Genomic DNA, 15,903 nt, shown 5'->3' with positions numbered 1-15,903 from the left:
TGTTTTTGGAGTGGCTGGTACTGGTTGTTCCTTTATATGTGTAGAGCCTCTTTCAGGAGTTCTTGTAGAGCAGGTTTGGTGGTGATGAAATCTCTGAGTGCTTGCTTGTTCACAAAGGATTTTATTTTTCCTTCACTTATGAAGCTGAGTTTGGCTGGATAGGAGATTCTGGGTTGAAAGTTCTTTTCTTTAAGGATGTTGAATATTGGCCCCCAGTCTCTTCTGGCTTGTAGGGTTTCTGCTGAGAGATCTGCTGTGAGTCTAATGGGCTTCCCTTTGTGGGTAACCCGACTTTTCTCTCTGGCTGCCCTTAGCATTTTCTCTTTCATTTCAACCCTGGTGAATCTGACGATTATGTGCCTTGGGGTTGCTCTTCTTGAGGAATATCTCTGTGGTGTTCTCTGTATTTCCTGGATTTGAATATTGGTCTGCCTTGCTAGGTTGGGGAAGTTTTCCTGGATAATATCCTGAAGAGTATTTTCCAGCTTGGATTCATTCTCTTCATCACATTCAGGTACACCTATCAGACGTAGATTAGGTCTTTTCACATAGTCCCACATTTCTTGAAGATTTTGTTCATTCCTTTTTGCGCTTTTTTCTCTGTTCTTGCCTTCTCTTTTTATTTCATTGAGTTGGTCTTCGACCTCTGATATCCTTTCTTCTGCTTGGTCAATTCGGCTGTTGAAGCTTGTGCATGCTTCACGAAGTTCTCGTGTTGCGTTTTTCAGCTCCATCAATTCACTTATTCTCCTCTCTATGCTGTCCATTCTCGTCAGCAGTTCGTCCAATCTTTTTTCAAGGTTCCTATTTTCTTTGCGATGGGTTAGAACATGTTCTTTTAGCTCATTGTAGTTTCTTAGTACCCATCTTCTGAAGTCTGATTCTGTCATTTCATCACCCTCTTTCTCCATCCGGTCTGGTTCCCTTGCTGGTGAGGAGTTATGATCACTTTTAGGAGGAGAGGTGTTCTGGTTTCGGGAGTTTTCCTCCTTTTTACGCTGGTTTCTACCCATTTTTGTGGGTTTATCCACCTGTTGTCTGTCTCTGTCCCAGGGAGTTGGAGCTTTATGAGTTTCCGTTGCACTACTGCCTTTTTTGATTTTTTTTTTTTCAGGTCGGACCCGCCCAGCTAGCAGCACGCCTAGCCTCTGCCTGCCCGCAGGGGCTTTGCTGAGCTGCTGTGGGCTCCGCCCAGCTGCCCTGAGCTCTTCCCTGTAGTCCTTTTTATATGGGCGTAGTTAGAACTGTCTGGGCAATGGTGGCCCCGCCTCTGTTATGGGGGACTCTCTCTGTTGTGGCAGGTTGCCTCGGCAACGGCAGCCTGCCTCCGTAGCGGTGGAGAGTCTCAGTAATGGCGGAAGCCCCTCCCCCACGGAGCCGGACCGTCCAGGTTCAGCTGTGCTTGGTTTGAAGGGCTCAACCCAGAGGTTTTCCAATTACTGTTTTTGTTTTCGTTGTTGTTGGGGGTGGAGGGGTGGGACCAACCGAGCCTGATCACCTGGCTCCCTGACTCAGAGTCTTTTCTTTTAAGTTGAACGACCCCGCGTTCCGGTCGCTTGTTGAAAAGGCGCCGGGATCTCCCGTGCTGCGACTCACGGAGTCGGCTCGAACCGCGGCGCCGGCTCCTGGCGGATTTTTTGCCTAGGAATCTCCTGGCCTGGCTCGCTGTTTCAGATGAATGGGCTATTCTGCCGTCTCAGGGCTCTGCTCGCCAGCTAAGAGGGCTCCCAGACCAGTGGCTTTTGTACGGAGAACCGCAGCAACAGGGAGTGGTCACAGCAGCCGCGCGGGCGGAATCAGCCCCGCGGGGGCCAAAACAGCCGCACCGGCTGGGACTGCGACGCTGGCGACCCCTCTGCCTGGGTATCTCCTGGTCTGTGGGCAATAAGAGTTCGTCTGGAAATGCGGCGTCCACTCACCCTCTGCACTTTCACTGGGAGCTGAAGTCCTGAGCTGTTCTTAGGCGGCCATCTTGAAAGTCGGATCCTGGTCTCCACAATGTTAAAGTGCAAGGTAGAGCAGCAAGTGCTGATGGAGAAGCTGCCCCAAGTTATCCAAAAGATCTAGCTAAGATAATTGAGGAAGGTGGCTACACTGAACAACAGACTTTCAATACAGGCAAAACAGCCTTTTTAGGAAGAAGGTGCCATCTGTGTCTTTCATAGCTACAGAGAAAAAGTCAGTGCCTAGCTTCAAATCTTCTAAGGGCAGGCTAACTCTCTTGTTAGGGGCTAATGCAGCTAGTGACTTTAAGTTGAAGCCAGTGCTCATTTGCCATTCTGAAAATCCTAAGGCTCTTAAGAATTTTGTTACATCTACTCTGCCTGTGCTCTATAAATGAAACAACAAAGCCTGGATGACAGCACATCTGCTTCTAACATGAATTGCTGAATATTTTAAGCCCATTGTTGAGACCTACTGCTTAGAAGAAAATATTCCTGTAGAAATATTACTGCTTATTGACAATGCACCAAAACCCTAGTGTGCTGATGGAGATGCAAGAGGAGATTGATGTTTTTTTCATGCCTGCTAACACAACATACATTTTGTAGTCCATGCATCATGGAGGCATTTTGACTTTCAAGTCTTATTATTTAAGAAACACATTTTGTGAGGCTATCACTGCCATTGATTGTAATTCCTCTGATGGATCTGCACAAAGTACATTGAGAAACTTCTGAAAAGAATTCACCATTCTAGATGCTATTAAGAACATTTTAAATTCATTGAAGGGGGTCACAATAACAATATTAGCAGAAGTTTGAAAGAAGTTGACTCCAATTTTCATGGATGATTTTGAGGGGTTCAAGACTTCAGTGGAGAAAGTAACTTCAGATGTGGTAGAAATAGGAAGAAAACTAGAATTAGAAGTGGAGCTCAAAGATGTGACTGAATTGCTGCAAGCACATGATAACATTTGAATAGATGAGGAATTGTTTCTTATGGATAAGGAAAAAAAGTAGAATCTATTTCTGGTGCAGATGTAGTGAACATTGTTGGAATGACAACCAAAGATTTAGAATATTACATAAATGTAGTAGACAGAGCAACAGCAGTGTTTGCGAGGATGGACTTCAGTTTTGAAAAAAAGCTCTCCTGTGAGTAAAATGCTATCAAACAGCATCATATGCTAGTTGTGAAAGAAAAACTTCATTGTTGTCTTATTTTTAAAAATTGCCGGAGCCACCCTAACCTTCAGCGACCACCAACTGGATTAGCCAGCAGCCATCAACATCTAGGCAAGATCTCCCTCCAGCAAAAAGATGATAAGGCTTAGATGATTGTTAGCATTTTTATTTTTAAATTATTTTATTTATTTCTGAGACAGGATCTTTGTTACCCTAGAATGCAATGGTACAATCACAGCTTACTGCAGCCTCAACCTCCCAGGCTCAATGGATCCTCCTACCTCTGCCTCTTGAGTAGCTGAGACTACAGATGCACCCCACCATACCTGGCTAATTTTTGGATTTTTTTTTTTTTGGTAGATGAGGTTTTGCTATGTTGCCCAGGCTGGTATCAGATTCCTGGGCTCAAGTGATTTGCCCACCTTGGCCTCCCAAAGTGCAAGAGTTACAGGCATGAGCCACTGCACTCAGCCAATCATTAGCCTTTTTTAGCAATAAAATGTTATAAAATGAGAGTATGTGCATTTTTTCAGACATAAGACTACTTTATGCTTAATAGAATGCTTTATTTTAGTGTAAATATGACTTTCATCTGCACTGGGAAATTAAATCATTCATGTGATTTGCTTTATTGCAACATTTACTTTATCACAGCAGTCTTGAACTGAATCTACAATATATCTAAGGTATGCCTGTGTTCAGGCATCTAGAGCCTAGAACATGGGCTTATCAGCAATAAGGGGCTGTGATCTTTTCTTTGTGACTGCACAGCTTCTAGTCCAGGTCTCCTAGGAACTGGTAGATATTTGCTGAGTGAATAAATGAATGCCCAAATGAAGGATAACCAGGGACATGAGCTAGAATATTGAAGACTTTAGATAAGAAACCAATCCAGAGACAGGGAGGGTGGTCATGGATGGGGACAACGCTGGGATGCCAAATAGAAGTAATACAAAAAGTCACACACCACAGCAGAGGCCACACCCAGGCAAATTCCCACACAGGTTTTTGTTGGTGGTGGTGGTGGTTGTACCCCGAAATTCTACATTCTACGGGGAAGCTATAGATTTTCTTGGTGGGCCTTCAAGCAGACAGCTTGGTCCTGGCCTTAGAGCATCCCAGGAAACTATAAAAAGTTGGCTTGACCAGAGGCCAAGTCTGGGTTGTTTTTGGTGCTAGGGTTTCTGAATCTGCCCTGCATGACTGCCTACTTCCTTTTTGGAGCAGAGACAGAAAGTGTGAGGTCATCTGTGTGTAAGGAACCTTTGGCCTCTTTTTTTGCACAGCAGGCCAGAACTATTGCAAAATGCTTTTGATCATGTCATTAGTAGCAGTTCTTTATCATTAGACTTTACCGTCAGAAAAATACATCTACTTCCATGTACCCCCAACTTTGTGTACTATTGAAGACTTTCCAAATTCTTGAAGTTTAGCCAAGGTCTCGTGTTAAGAAACCTTGCTTTGGAATGAAGTAATTTGTTCTTCTTAATTCTTGGACCTCCATCAGTCAAGAAGACTGTTGATTAAAGCAAGGACAATGTGATGTTATTCAGCAGAGTGGAGAAGCACAGGACTTTGCTAAGTTGAGAAACCAATCCTGACTCATTACTTCAGTGCATCTCTGAGGAGTCACTTGCATTACTATGAAGCACAAATTATTATTTTTATTGAAGGTGGAAGTAACTCAAAACCTTCAAGAACCACATGATTATCTCAATAGATGCAGAGAAGGCCTTCGACCAAATTCAACAGCCCTTTATGCTAAAAACTCAATAAACTAGTTATCAGCGGAACATATCTCAAAATAATAAAAGCTATTTACAACAAACCCACAGCCCGTATCATACTGAATGGGCAAAAACTGGAAGCATTCCCTTTGAAATCTGGCACTAGACAAGGATGCCCTCTCTCACCACTCCTATTCAATATAGTATTGGAAGCTCTAGCCAGAGCAATCAGGCAAGAAAAAGAAATCAAGTGTATTCAATTTGGAAAGGAGGAAGTCAAATTGTCTCTATTTGAGATGACATGATTGTATATCTAGAAGACCCCATCATCTCAGCCCAAAATCTCCTGAAACTGATAAGCAACTTCAGCAAAGTCTCAGGATACAAAATCAATGTGCAGAAATCACAAGCATTCCTATACACCAGTAACAGACTTAAAGAGAGCCAAATCAAAAATGAACTGCCATTCACAATTGCTACAAAGACAATAAAATACCTAGGAATACAACTAACAAAGGAGGTAAAGGACCTCTTCAAGAACTATAAACCACTGCTCAAGGAAGTAAGAGAGGACACAAACAGATGGAAATACATGCCATGCTCATGGTTAGGAAGAATCAATATTGTGAAAATCGCCATACTTCCCAAAGTGGTTTATAGATTCAACACTATCCCCATCAAGCTACCTATGACCCTCTTCACAGAACTGGAAAAAACCACCTTAAACTTCATGTGGAACCAAAAGAGAGCCTGCATAGCCAAGTAAATTCTCAGCAAAAAGAACAAAGCTGTAGGCATCATGCTACCTGACTTTGAACTATACTACAAGGCTACAGTAATCAAAACAGCATGGTACTGGTACCAAAGCAGAGATGTAGACCAATGGAATAGAACAGATTTGTCTGATCTTTGACAAACCTGACAAAAACAAGCAATGGGGAAAGGATTCCTTGTTTAATAAATGGTGTTGGGAAAAGTGGCAAGCAGAAACTGGACCCCTTTCTGACACCTTACACTAAAATTAACTCCAGATGGGTTAAAGACTTAAACATAAAACCTAACACCATAAAAACCCTAGAAGAAAACCTAGGCAAAACCATTCAGGACATAGGCATAGGCAAGGACTTCATGACTAATACACCAAAAGCATTGGCAACAAAAGCCAAAATAGACAAATGAGATCTAATTAAACTCCAGAGCTTCTGCACAGCAAAAGAAACAATCATTAGAGTGAACTGGCATCCAGTAGAATGGGAAAAACTTTTTGTAATCTGCCCATCTGACAAAGGGGTAATATCCAGAATCTACAAAGAACTAAAACAGATTTACAAGAAACAAACAAACCCATTCAAAAGTGGGCAAAGGATATGAACAGACACTTTTCAAAAGAAGACATTTATGAAGCCAACAAACATATAAAAAATGCTCGTCGTCACTGGTCATTACAGAATACAAATCAAAACCACATTGAGATACCATCTCACACCAGTTAGAATGGCCATCATTAAAAAAATCTGGAGACAACAGATGCTAGAGAGGATGTGGAGTAATAGGAACACTTTTACACTGTTGGTGGGAGTGCAAATTAGTTCCACCATTGTGGAAGATAGTGTGGTGATTCCTCAAGGACCTAGAAATAGAAATTCCATTTGACCCAGCAATCCCATTACTGGGTATATATCCAAAGGATTATAAATAAGTCTGTAATAAAGACACATGGACATGTATGTTCATTGTGATACTGTTTACAATAGCAAAGATCTGGAACCAACCCAAATGCCCATTGATGACAGAATGGACAAGGAAAATGTGGCACATATACACCATGGAATACTATGCAGCCATGAAAAATGGTAAGTTTGTGTCCTTTGTAGTGACATGAGTGAATCTGGAAACCATCATTCTCAGCAAACTGACAGAAGAACAGAAAGCACCACATGTTCTCACTCATAGGCATTGAACAATAAGAACACATGGACACAGGGAGGGGAGCATCACACACTGGGGTCTGTTGAGGGGGAATAGGGGAGGGACAGCAGTGGGTAGGGAGCTTGGTGAGGGATAACAGGAGGAGAAATGCCAGATATAGGTGACAGGGGGATGGAGACAGCAAACCACATTGCCATGTATGTACCTACGCAACAATCCTGCATGATCTGCACATGTACCCCAGAACCGAAAGTGTAATAAAATATATAATATTAAAAAAAATAATACTTATGACTATGTAATAAAAGTCTGGATTTACTGAAGTAGCAGATACTTTCAGTGAATATTAATGAAGAAATATGAGACTAAAAAAGATACTGGGTTATAATACCAATGCACTGAAATTAAGAAAGATAAATTTTAACAAAAACATGATTAAAGTAATTGATGCCAATATAATTTTTATATGTTCCAAATTTTTTAAGGGACAAGAAATTCCTTTGGAATTAAGCCAGCAAATGATGTGTTTAAATGTCAGCCTGGCTACAGTTGTCTCATTACTAACTTTCACTAAGTATTGAAAAATCTATATGGGGTGTATTTCAATTTCCTAATTTTGCTCTTTTTAAAAGAGAAGGTAAAAAACGGAAGTCCATCACCAGCCTGGCATTTAAGCTCATAATCAAGATGACCAGCATAATATTTAAGATAGAAGCTGCTGAAAATTATTGATCATCTCATGTACAGGCAATCTTATTCACATATGGCAAAGATTACAGGCGTAAACATGAGAGCATAAAATCCTGTTGCTTGAAAGTACTAAACATTATTATTTAAAAATAGTAGGCAGTATTACGTAACTAAGCAAATGTCTTCTTCGCAGGGCCTGGGAATGATTTCCTTCCATTTCTGCCATCTACCTTCTCTTCTGCAGTGGTGCTCAGGCTTCCCCATTACCTAAGGATTCTCCTTGACCATTTAGAAAGATAGGGATGGCAATCACTTAATTAACCGCATCATTATCTCCTAGGTGGCTTCACCAGGGAGATCTGAGCTCACTTTTGGGATCTTTACCTATTTTATTTTATCACTCTACCATCTTCAGCCTAGTATGTTTTACAGAATTAAGAGTAAGCATGGTAACTTCTGACTTCCTCTCTCTCTCTCTCTCTAACACACACACACACACACACACACACACACACACACACACACTTTTCCTCTCTGTGTGCTCAGTTTTGCATTACAGAAATAATGTATATCCAGAATTTCTAGATATATAGTAGTAAAGTTTTTGGGTTTTTTTTTTTTTAAGGCGAAGTTTCACTCTTGTAGCCCAGGCTGGAGTGCAATGGCACAATCTTGGCTCACTGCAGCCTCCTCCTCTCAGGTTAAGTGGTTCTTCCACCTCAGTCTCCCCATTAGCTGGGATGACAGATGCCCACCACCATACCCGGCTAATTTTTGTGTTTTTTTGTAGAGACGGGGTTTTGCCATATTGGCTAGTCTGATCTCAAATTCCTGACCTCAGGTGTTCCACTCACCTGGGCTTCCCAAAGGGCTGGGATTACAGGCGTGAGCCATCAGGCCCAGTAGGAGAATTTTGAGCGTATCTTTAGTCTGCCATCTTTCTAGAACTACAGGCTTGTCTTCTTTGCCTCTATCTTTGCTTGGCCTCGTGGAGAGTTGGCTTCATCCTCAGGTTCCACAATACAGTTTCTAGAAAGCTCTAGGCTTCTCGCTTCTGGTACCAAGACGGCACCAACAGTTCCAGGTGTTTACAGCAACACATTTAGAGGAAAAGTGATGGTCTCTTCTGGTAACTTTATTGAAAAAGAAAATAATGTCACTTTCCTGGAAACTCCCTGGATCTCACTGGTTGACATTGGGCTGTATGCCCCTGAGCCAGTCACTGTGGCTGGGGATGGCTGAAGCCCTGAGGGAGCTCTCCCCTCTATCTGGAGAGGAGGTCCACGCTCTTCAAGGCACATGGGTGATAATGAAACAGAAAGTCATGGTATTCTGTCCAGAAGGAGTGAATGTGTGCTGGACAGCCAGCTACAGATGTCCATTTTACTTTCCTTTTTTTGTGAGACCGAGTTTCACTTTGTCATCCAGGCTGGAGTACAGTGGCCCGATTTAAGCTCACTGCAACCTCCAGCTTCCAGGCTCAGGTGATCCTCCCACCTCAGCCTCCCAAGTAGCTGGGACTACAGGTGTATGCCACCACGCCTGGCTAATTTTTTTTTTTTTTTTTTTTTTAATGGAGATGGGGTTTCACCATGTGGCCCAGGCTGGTCTCAAACTCCTGAGCTCAAGCAATCCAGCTGCCTCAGCTTCCCAAAGTGCAGGTATTACAGGCATGAACCACCACACCCAGCCCATTTTACTTTCCCTTTTGCTCTTATGTGGCCACATGTTTAGTGAGACATGTCCAGGTGCTTGTTATGCCAAAATGTAAGGGTTTGCAGTGGTGGGCTCATCAAATGGGCATCAGGAAAAAGATATGCAATATCTTCATCTGCAGGCAGAGAAGTTGTGTTATAATGTTATTTAGTTATGTCTGTTATTAGGACTTAAAAACCCTGTGGGTGTAAAAGTCAAGATAGAAACCAGAGAGTTTGTAGTACCTGTGGTTGATGATACTAATGCTATCATAAATAATAATAACACAGTTGTATAGAAACTTACCATTTATAGAACACTTTACACTCATTTACATTTAATGGTATATGTAAGGCAGGTATGAATTTCATTCCTAGTAGCAGAATCCCCACAAACATACCAAATAACCCAGTAACTTGTAGAAGTAACAGCTTGTGCTAAAATTAAAATGTTATTTTGGCATGTAAGTAAATATGTGCTTCAAATTATAACACATTAGATACTCAAAGGTCTGTGTAAAAAAGATATTTATGATAACAAAAATTGGAAACTCCATGAACACTGAACACTAATAGAATGTTTTAATAAATCATGATGTATCTACTCCATTGCATTATTAGTAGACGATTTTAAAATGTTGGCCTTAAAGAATGTCTCATGACAGGAAGAGTTCAGTATATAAGTGATAAAAGCAATTTAAAAATCTGAATGAACATATATATTCAGTATGTTTCCAAAAACAAACACATAGGCATGCAAAGCATGTACAAGCCTAGGGTAATGCTGAGAATATTTGGAAATGTTATAGCAGGGTCCAGCCAATCAGAATGCACACATGTTCTCCATTGGTATGGCCATGCCAGTATTTACTGACTCATAATCAACAGTGTTAAGACTATGAGGTTGATTTTTCTTCTTTTAGTCTTTAAAAATTTTTTTGCGGCTTTCTCTGTTTTCTAAATTGTGTACACTGAGAATGTGTTGTTTATAATAATATGATGCCTTAATATTCCTTTTAGTGAAAGTAATTTGTAATTTCTTAGAATTATGCAGTGTTTTCTGGATTCCTTTCTGTTTCTGTAGCCCTTCCTCACCCTTCACTGCGTTTGTCTCATTTAGTCCATGCAATTTACAGAGAATTCCGGGAATGGGTCAAAAGATGTGCTTTTTGAACTGCCCAGCGAAGCCAAACTAAATCAACACCATAAAAAAAAGAAAAAGTCTACCGTCTCTTAGTGCTTATTGGTGTGAAACCACAATGCAACCGGTTATATTTTTAGTGGAGGAGTCCTGCAGTCTAGCCTACCTATTGACTATAGAAATCTCTTCTCTGTCAACAGAGGAAAATAATTACAGCATTCATTTAACTTTTACTATGCACTGGGTTCTGTTCTAAGCCCTTTTCTGATATTATTTTCTTTCATCCTCACAATCACCCCGCCAAGCGTTGCCATTATTGCCTTCATTTTATAGACGAGGCTTAGAAAGTTGAAGTAATTTGAGCAAGGTCACACAGCTCGCCACGGTGGAGCTGAGATTTGATCTGAGAGTCTGACTCCACAGCTTGTGCTCTTAATCAGTTCATTATCCTACCACCATTATTTCATGTGTGTGCAAGAGTCAGCATTGTTCTGAAAATAGTGCAGACACACTATACTTACACACACACACAGGAACATACTGCAGTAGATGCTTAAATGATAGATAAGGATACTTATTATTATTAAAGCTCTTGGCATTTTAAAATCCTTCTAGGAGACAATGTTTGTAGCATAGGATGTAGGGCCTCTCGTTTTCAGGGTTTTCTTGCTTTCTGCTCTGTGCAGTGATAGCTACGATCTTTAAGCCTCGGTTTTGTTTCCCACTGAATGAAGATAGAAATGATACCCTTCAGCGCAGTGTGAATTAAACAAGTTAAAACATATAAAGCGGCCAGGCGTGGTGGCTCACACCTGTAATCCCAGCACTTTGGGAGGCTGAGGCAGGCAGATCACAAGGTCAGGAGTTTGAGACTAGCTTGACCAATATTGTGAAACCCTGTGTCTACTGAAAATACAAAAATTAGCCGGGCATGGTGGCATGCACCTGTAGTCCCAGCTTCTTGGAAGGCTGAGGCAGAAGAATTGCTTCAACCCAGGAGGCAGAGGTTGCAGTGAGCAGAGATTGCACCACTACACTCCAGCTTGGGCGACAGAGTTAGACTTTGTCTCAAAACAAAACAAAAACCAAACATATAAAGCCTGGTACAAAGTAAAAGCTCAATAAATACTGGTTGTTTCTATGTTTTGTTTCATCTCTAAGTTATTTCACATAGAGATGGAAATATCCGCCCCAGGAAGCTACAAAAAGAGGTTTTATACCAGTTTATCATCCAGGCTCCCATGATGTAGAAAAGGAAGGCGCAGAATCTCAAACCGTAAAGGTCAGCATGGGGCATTTACTCATCATCTTCATTTCCGTGCCTGATACTTATTTGCAGTATATATTCCAGATTTTTCCCCCTTGAATAGCCTTCTCCTAAAACACCCTGCTTTGCTGTGTAGTTTGGTTAAGACAGTCCCTAATCAATTTTACATACACTGCTCTTATGCTGTTTTAAGATTAGAGTGAATTTCAGCAGGCAAGGGTTTCCATGATTGATTGTAAGTTCTGTCCTTTCATAATATGGCTGAAGCGAAGAGAAATGTGAACAGCGGTTTGAAGTTAACAAGGTGCGAGGCTAATGGAGCACTAATTGAGCAGTGAAAGCCTAATTAGGAATCACAGAGGGCTTGAGCTGGCATGTGGGGAGTGAAGGTTCCCAGTGAGTGCTGAGCTGTGGATTTTGGAAAAAGGACTAAGTTGGATGTTTCTACACTCTTCTTGCAGTCCAGTGGGCCTTGTCATTCCAAATTTTCTGGGCAAGTGGCAGCTTCTGGGAAAGAAATTCCGACTTGCGGGGTTGAAAAGATGGTAAGAGAAAGTGCTCCCTCTCCTCCTCCAGTCCCCACCCCCCACCGAGGACGAAGAGGACAAGCAATTGATTTCGGAGGCAGGCGATCTCTAAACCGTTGTGCACACCCTGATAATTTGGGGAGCTGCTAACATTTATGGAAATGGGAATATATTTAAAATTCAAACGTATAATTTCTAGCTATTTCCAACCTCCCATATGTGTATCGCCAAAAGTGAATTTTGAGAGCAGTAGTGGGAAAATACTGCCTGGGGATAGAGAAAAGTTACCGCAGGAGTCTGGTTTCTATATTAATTTATTTCACAATAAGAGCAAATTTCTTTCCCTAGGGGAATACTTGACAGAGTAATTGCACTAGGGAACAGTCACTATTTCATTTTGTTTTCTTTCTCTCTTTTAAACTTTCTTTGTAAAGCGGACTGTTATAAATCTTTCTGAAAGAGCAGCTTAAACAAGGTATGTGGGCTGTGTGATACAGGTTTTATTTGTGTGCATGTGCATGTATATGATGAATATATACACATTCATTCATTGTTGGATTTCGGAGTGACAGTTTCAACAATTAAAAGTGAAAGTTAAAATTTGTGAGATTAGAGACACTGTGAAATGCATCTTTTCCAGATTTAGTGAGTGGTAAGAGAACACAAGCCATCCACATATTACCGATCAGGAACAAAAGCCATAGAACTAAGCTCAACTTGCATTGCCTCTGACCCAAGTAGTAATGATTTTCTTATTTATAAAGATTTCTAAACATTTTAATTGTATGTATAATACAAATTGTATTCAATAAACTCGTATACAATGTGATGGTTTTAATGGTCAATATCCAGTTATTAAAAAATACTCTTAAGAGTAGAGAGATCTGAGAGGCATGTCTTTCTGAATGCTAGCCTTTGATTGAGACCTGCACCTCAGTGTCCTGTAAGACTCAGCAGCATCCTGGTTCCGGAATCCTTCTCACCATCCCCAGGGTCTTAGTACTGCCACAGGCTCTTGTTACTGTCTAGAAAACGTCTAATAAACTCAGCTGCACCAAGGCTTAGAGACTGAAGCTGCTGTTCCTCCCAGGAACGTTTGTAGCTGCACAGACAGTAGAATTCGAAGGGACAGATTCCACTATTAGAAGAAACATGGAATTTCATGTGCGAGCAGGATGTATTTCAGGTGGGAGGTTTTCTGGCATACTTCAGCTGTTATCATGAACAAAGCACACATGTAATGCTCACTTGCTGCATTCTGCAAAGAAAACAAATGCTTACAAAAATAAAAGCATTACAAAAATTTTAAAAAGTAAGAGAGGTAATCAAAGGCACTGGAAACATAAGAGAAAAATAAATTGATTCTCAAGGGAAGAGTAACACTTCAAACAGATATTAAATTATTATTACCATTATTTTCGTTACTGCAAAGACAATATAACACCAAGAAAGTTTGGAAATTGACAAAAATAGTTCTCATACTCCTTTTCCCAGTAGGAAAATTACTCTTTAAAAAAAATTATGTTCCAACAATCTCAATTTCTAGGTTAGGAAACTGTTATTTAAAAAAACTCAGGTACTCATGATTACACAGTTCAGACAGAACTCATCAAGACTGACAAACAGAACCTACTTTTAAGGAAGGCTTATAAATTATTTTGGAAAGTACCTTGCTGATTTTCAAGTGCCATCAACTCACGCCGGCCTGTGTCCAATAGAGACTCCATGAGGGAAACATTCCATTGGATTGCATTCTCTTTGGCTTACCATAGGAATGAGAACACTTTGCGGGCATCTCCGTAGCCCTAGAACAAATTATGAAAGGAAAACGGAAACAGATGCCAGCATTCTTAAATTGAAGCCCAGCTCCTCCCCTCTTGCACTGTGCTCCTTTCATTGACTGAATTGCTGAGTCTGTAATGGATGCTGTTCATAGTTTTCTCTGCATGATTTGTCCTCTTAGATAAGGGTGGTGCTTCTTTTCATGTGAAAATAAATTTAGGTTGGGAACAAGAAGCAGCAACTCTGTGGGGGAGTTAATAGTAAGCCCTTTGATAGCAGATGAGGAAGCAAAGGCTCAGAAGGTTGAGTGGGGAGATTGACTGGGGCCTTTACTCTTCCAGGCTGGGCACGGTGGCTTGCACCTCTAATCTCAGCACTTTGGGTGGTTGAGGTGGGCAAATCACAAGATCAAGAGATGGAGACCATGATAGGCAACATGGTGGAACCCCGTCTCTACTAAAAACACAAAAATTAGTTGAGTGTGGTGGCACACACCTGTAGTCCCAGCTACTTGGGAGGCTGAGGCAGGAGAATTGCTTGAACCTGGGAGGCAGAGGTTGCAGTGAGCCAAGATCATGCCACTCCAGCCTGGTGATAGAGCGAGAGTCCATCAAAGAAAAAACCAGATACTCTTTTCTCTTGAGTCCAAACAGTATTGGAATCTCAACACAGCGCAGTTACTACCAACCAGTAGAAACTGGCCATTGTGTGTGAAACCTATTGGCCCCCAGCACTGCAAACCTTCCCTGAAGTAGACTTACATGGTGGGTAGAGCCCTGAACATCTGCCTGGATCACTTGTGTGAGTTTGGGAGCAAATAGCTTAAACTTTCAGAGCATCATTCTCCATATTATAAAGGGGAACAATCCTATCCCCTAGCCAGGCCTGGTGTGAGGGACACATGAAATAAGAAAACATGTAATAGCATCTGGTAAACTGTTCAAACTGAAGGATCGTAATAGTAGTAAGTTTTACAGATGAGAAAAATTGGTTTGCTTACACAATTCCTCACTCCTTTTGGTCTTTACTACGTTTAAACTTTCTAAAAATAAGATTTAATATGCTCTCATTGTTAATGGTCTCATTTACAGCCTAGACACACAGAAGCAGGGATAGTTATTAGAACTATTGCATGAAGTTCCACTAATGACTTTGTTTTCAGTTGCTCCCTTTCTATGTAAAAATGTTGTTACCTTTCCTGGACACATGAGGGTTTATTTAATTGCTGTGGAGCAGGTCCCTTTTTGTTTCTTGGGTAGGATAGCTTCATCTGTTTCCATGCTCATAGCATGAGGAAATTGAGGAACAGGACTATTTACAAACGCACGGAAGTGCCCTACCCCAGGGCTAAAATCGAAGGGGGAACTGTTACCTCCTGGGCTTGCAGAGGGACAGGCGAGGGTGGTCACTGCAACCTGGAGAAGGTGGCTGTTTAGAACCCTAGCCTTTGGGAGAGGAATAAGTGCAGCTGGTGCCACCCTTTGACCCAGGAGAAACGGAACCAGAGCATAGAAGGCAAAGGAGCCACTGGTAGGATCCATGTGTTCTGTCTCTTGGGCACAGAGAGGTGGGGTGGGGAGAGACTGGGGTGCACAGATGACACCTGGGGCAGGAGGCATTCAGAAGGGGGAGCAGAGTGGTGCTGAGAGGAGTTAGATTCATTTGGGGCTATCGAAAGATGTAAAGAGTAAAGAAGAAAGAGGACCCTGTGGCCCCAATGTCTTGACCGTCCAGTGGGTAGCATGTGGTCTTATATTGTGGAGAGATGAGAAACTGAATCACTCATCTGGAGGCAATGTGGAGACCCAACACGAAGCTCTGAAACCAACCGTACATTCCTCTAGGGTCTCCAAGCTCTCTGAAGAGCGTGGGATTACCAGAGTAATATCTGCACTGCAACTGTCCTCTCAGGACAGTGATATAATCCTCCGTCCTCAGTGTTTTACCTAGCATTGAGCTTTTTGAAAAGTCACTCAAAGAATATTTCTTTGCTTAAGTTTCTTCTTGAGATAATGATG

The 15,903-nt window shown here is 41.6% G+C and overlaps 1 long non-coding RNA gene across 1 annotated transcript; it reads right to left on the bottom strand.

The window, feature by feature from the left end:
* Window positions 1-12,399: 12,399 nt before the first annotated feature.
* On the bottom strand, window positions 12,400-13,898 carry LOC120364006 (uncharacterized). The gene is made up of 2 exons (XR_005579383.2): window positions 13,773-13,898; window positions 12,400-13,205 (listed from the first exon to the last, which is right to left on the bottom strand). It is a non-coding gene; the product is annotated as an uncharacterized LOC120364006 (long non-coding RNA).
* Window positions 13,899-15,903: the final 2,005 nt, after the last annotated feature.

The sequence above is a fragment of the Saimiri boliviensis genome, chromosome 2, assembly GCF_048565385.1.
Source record: "Saimiri boliviensis isolate mSaiBol1 chromosome 2, mSaiBol1.pri, whole genome shotgun sequence".
NCBI lineage: Eukaryota > Metazoa > Chordata > Mammalia > Primates > Cebidae > Saimiri > Saimiri boliviensis.
This window is presented reverse-complemented; position numbering and strand designations above follow the sequence as displayed.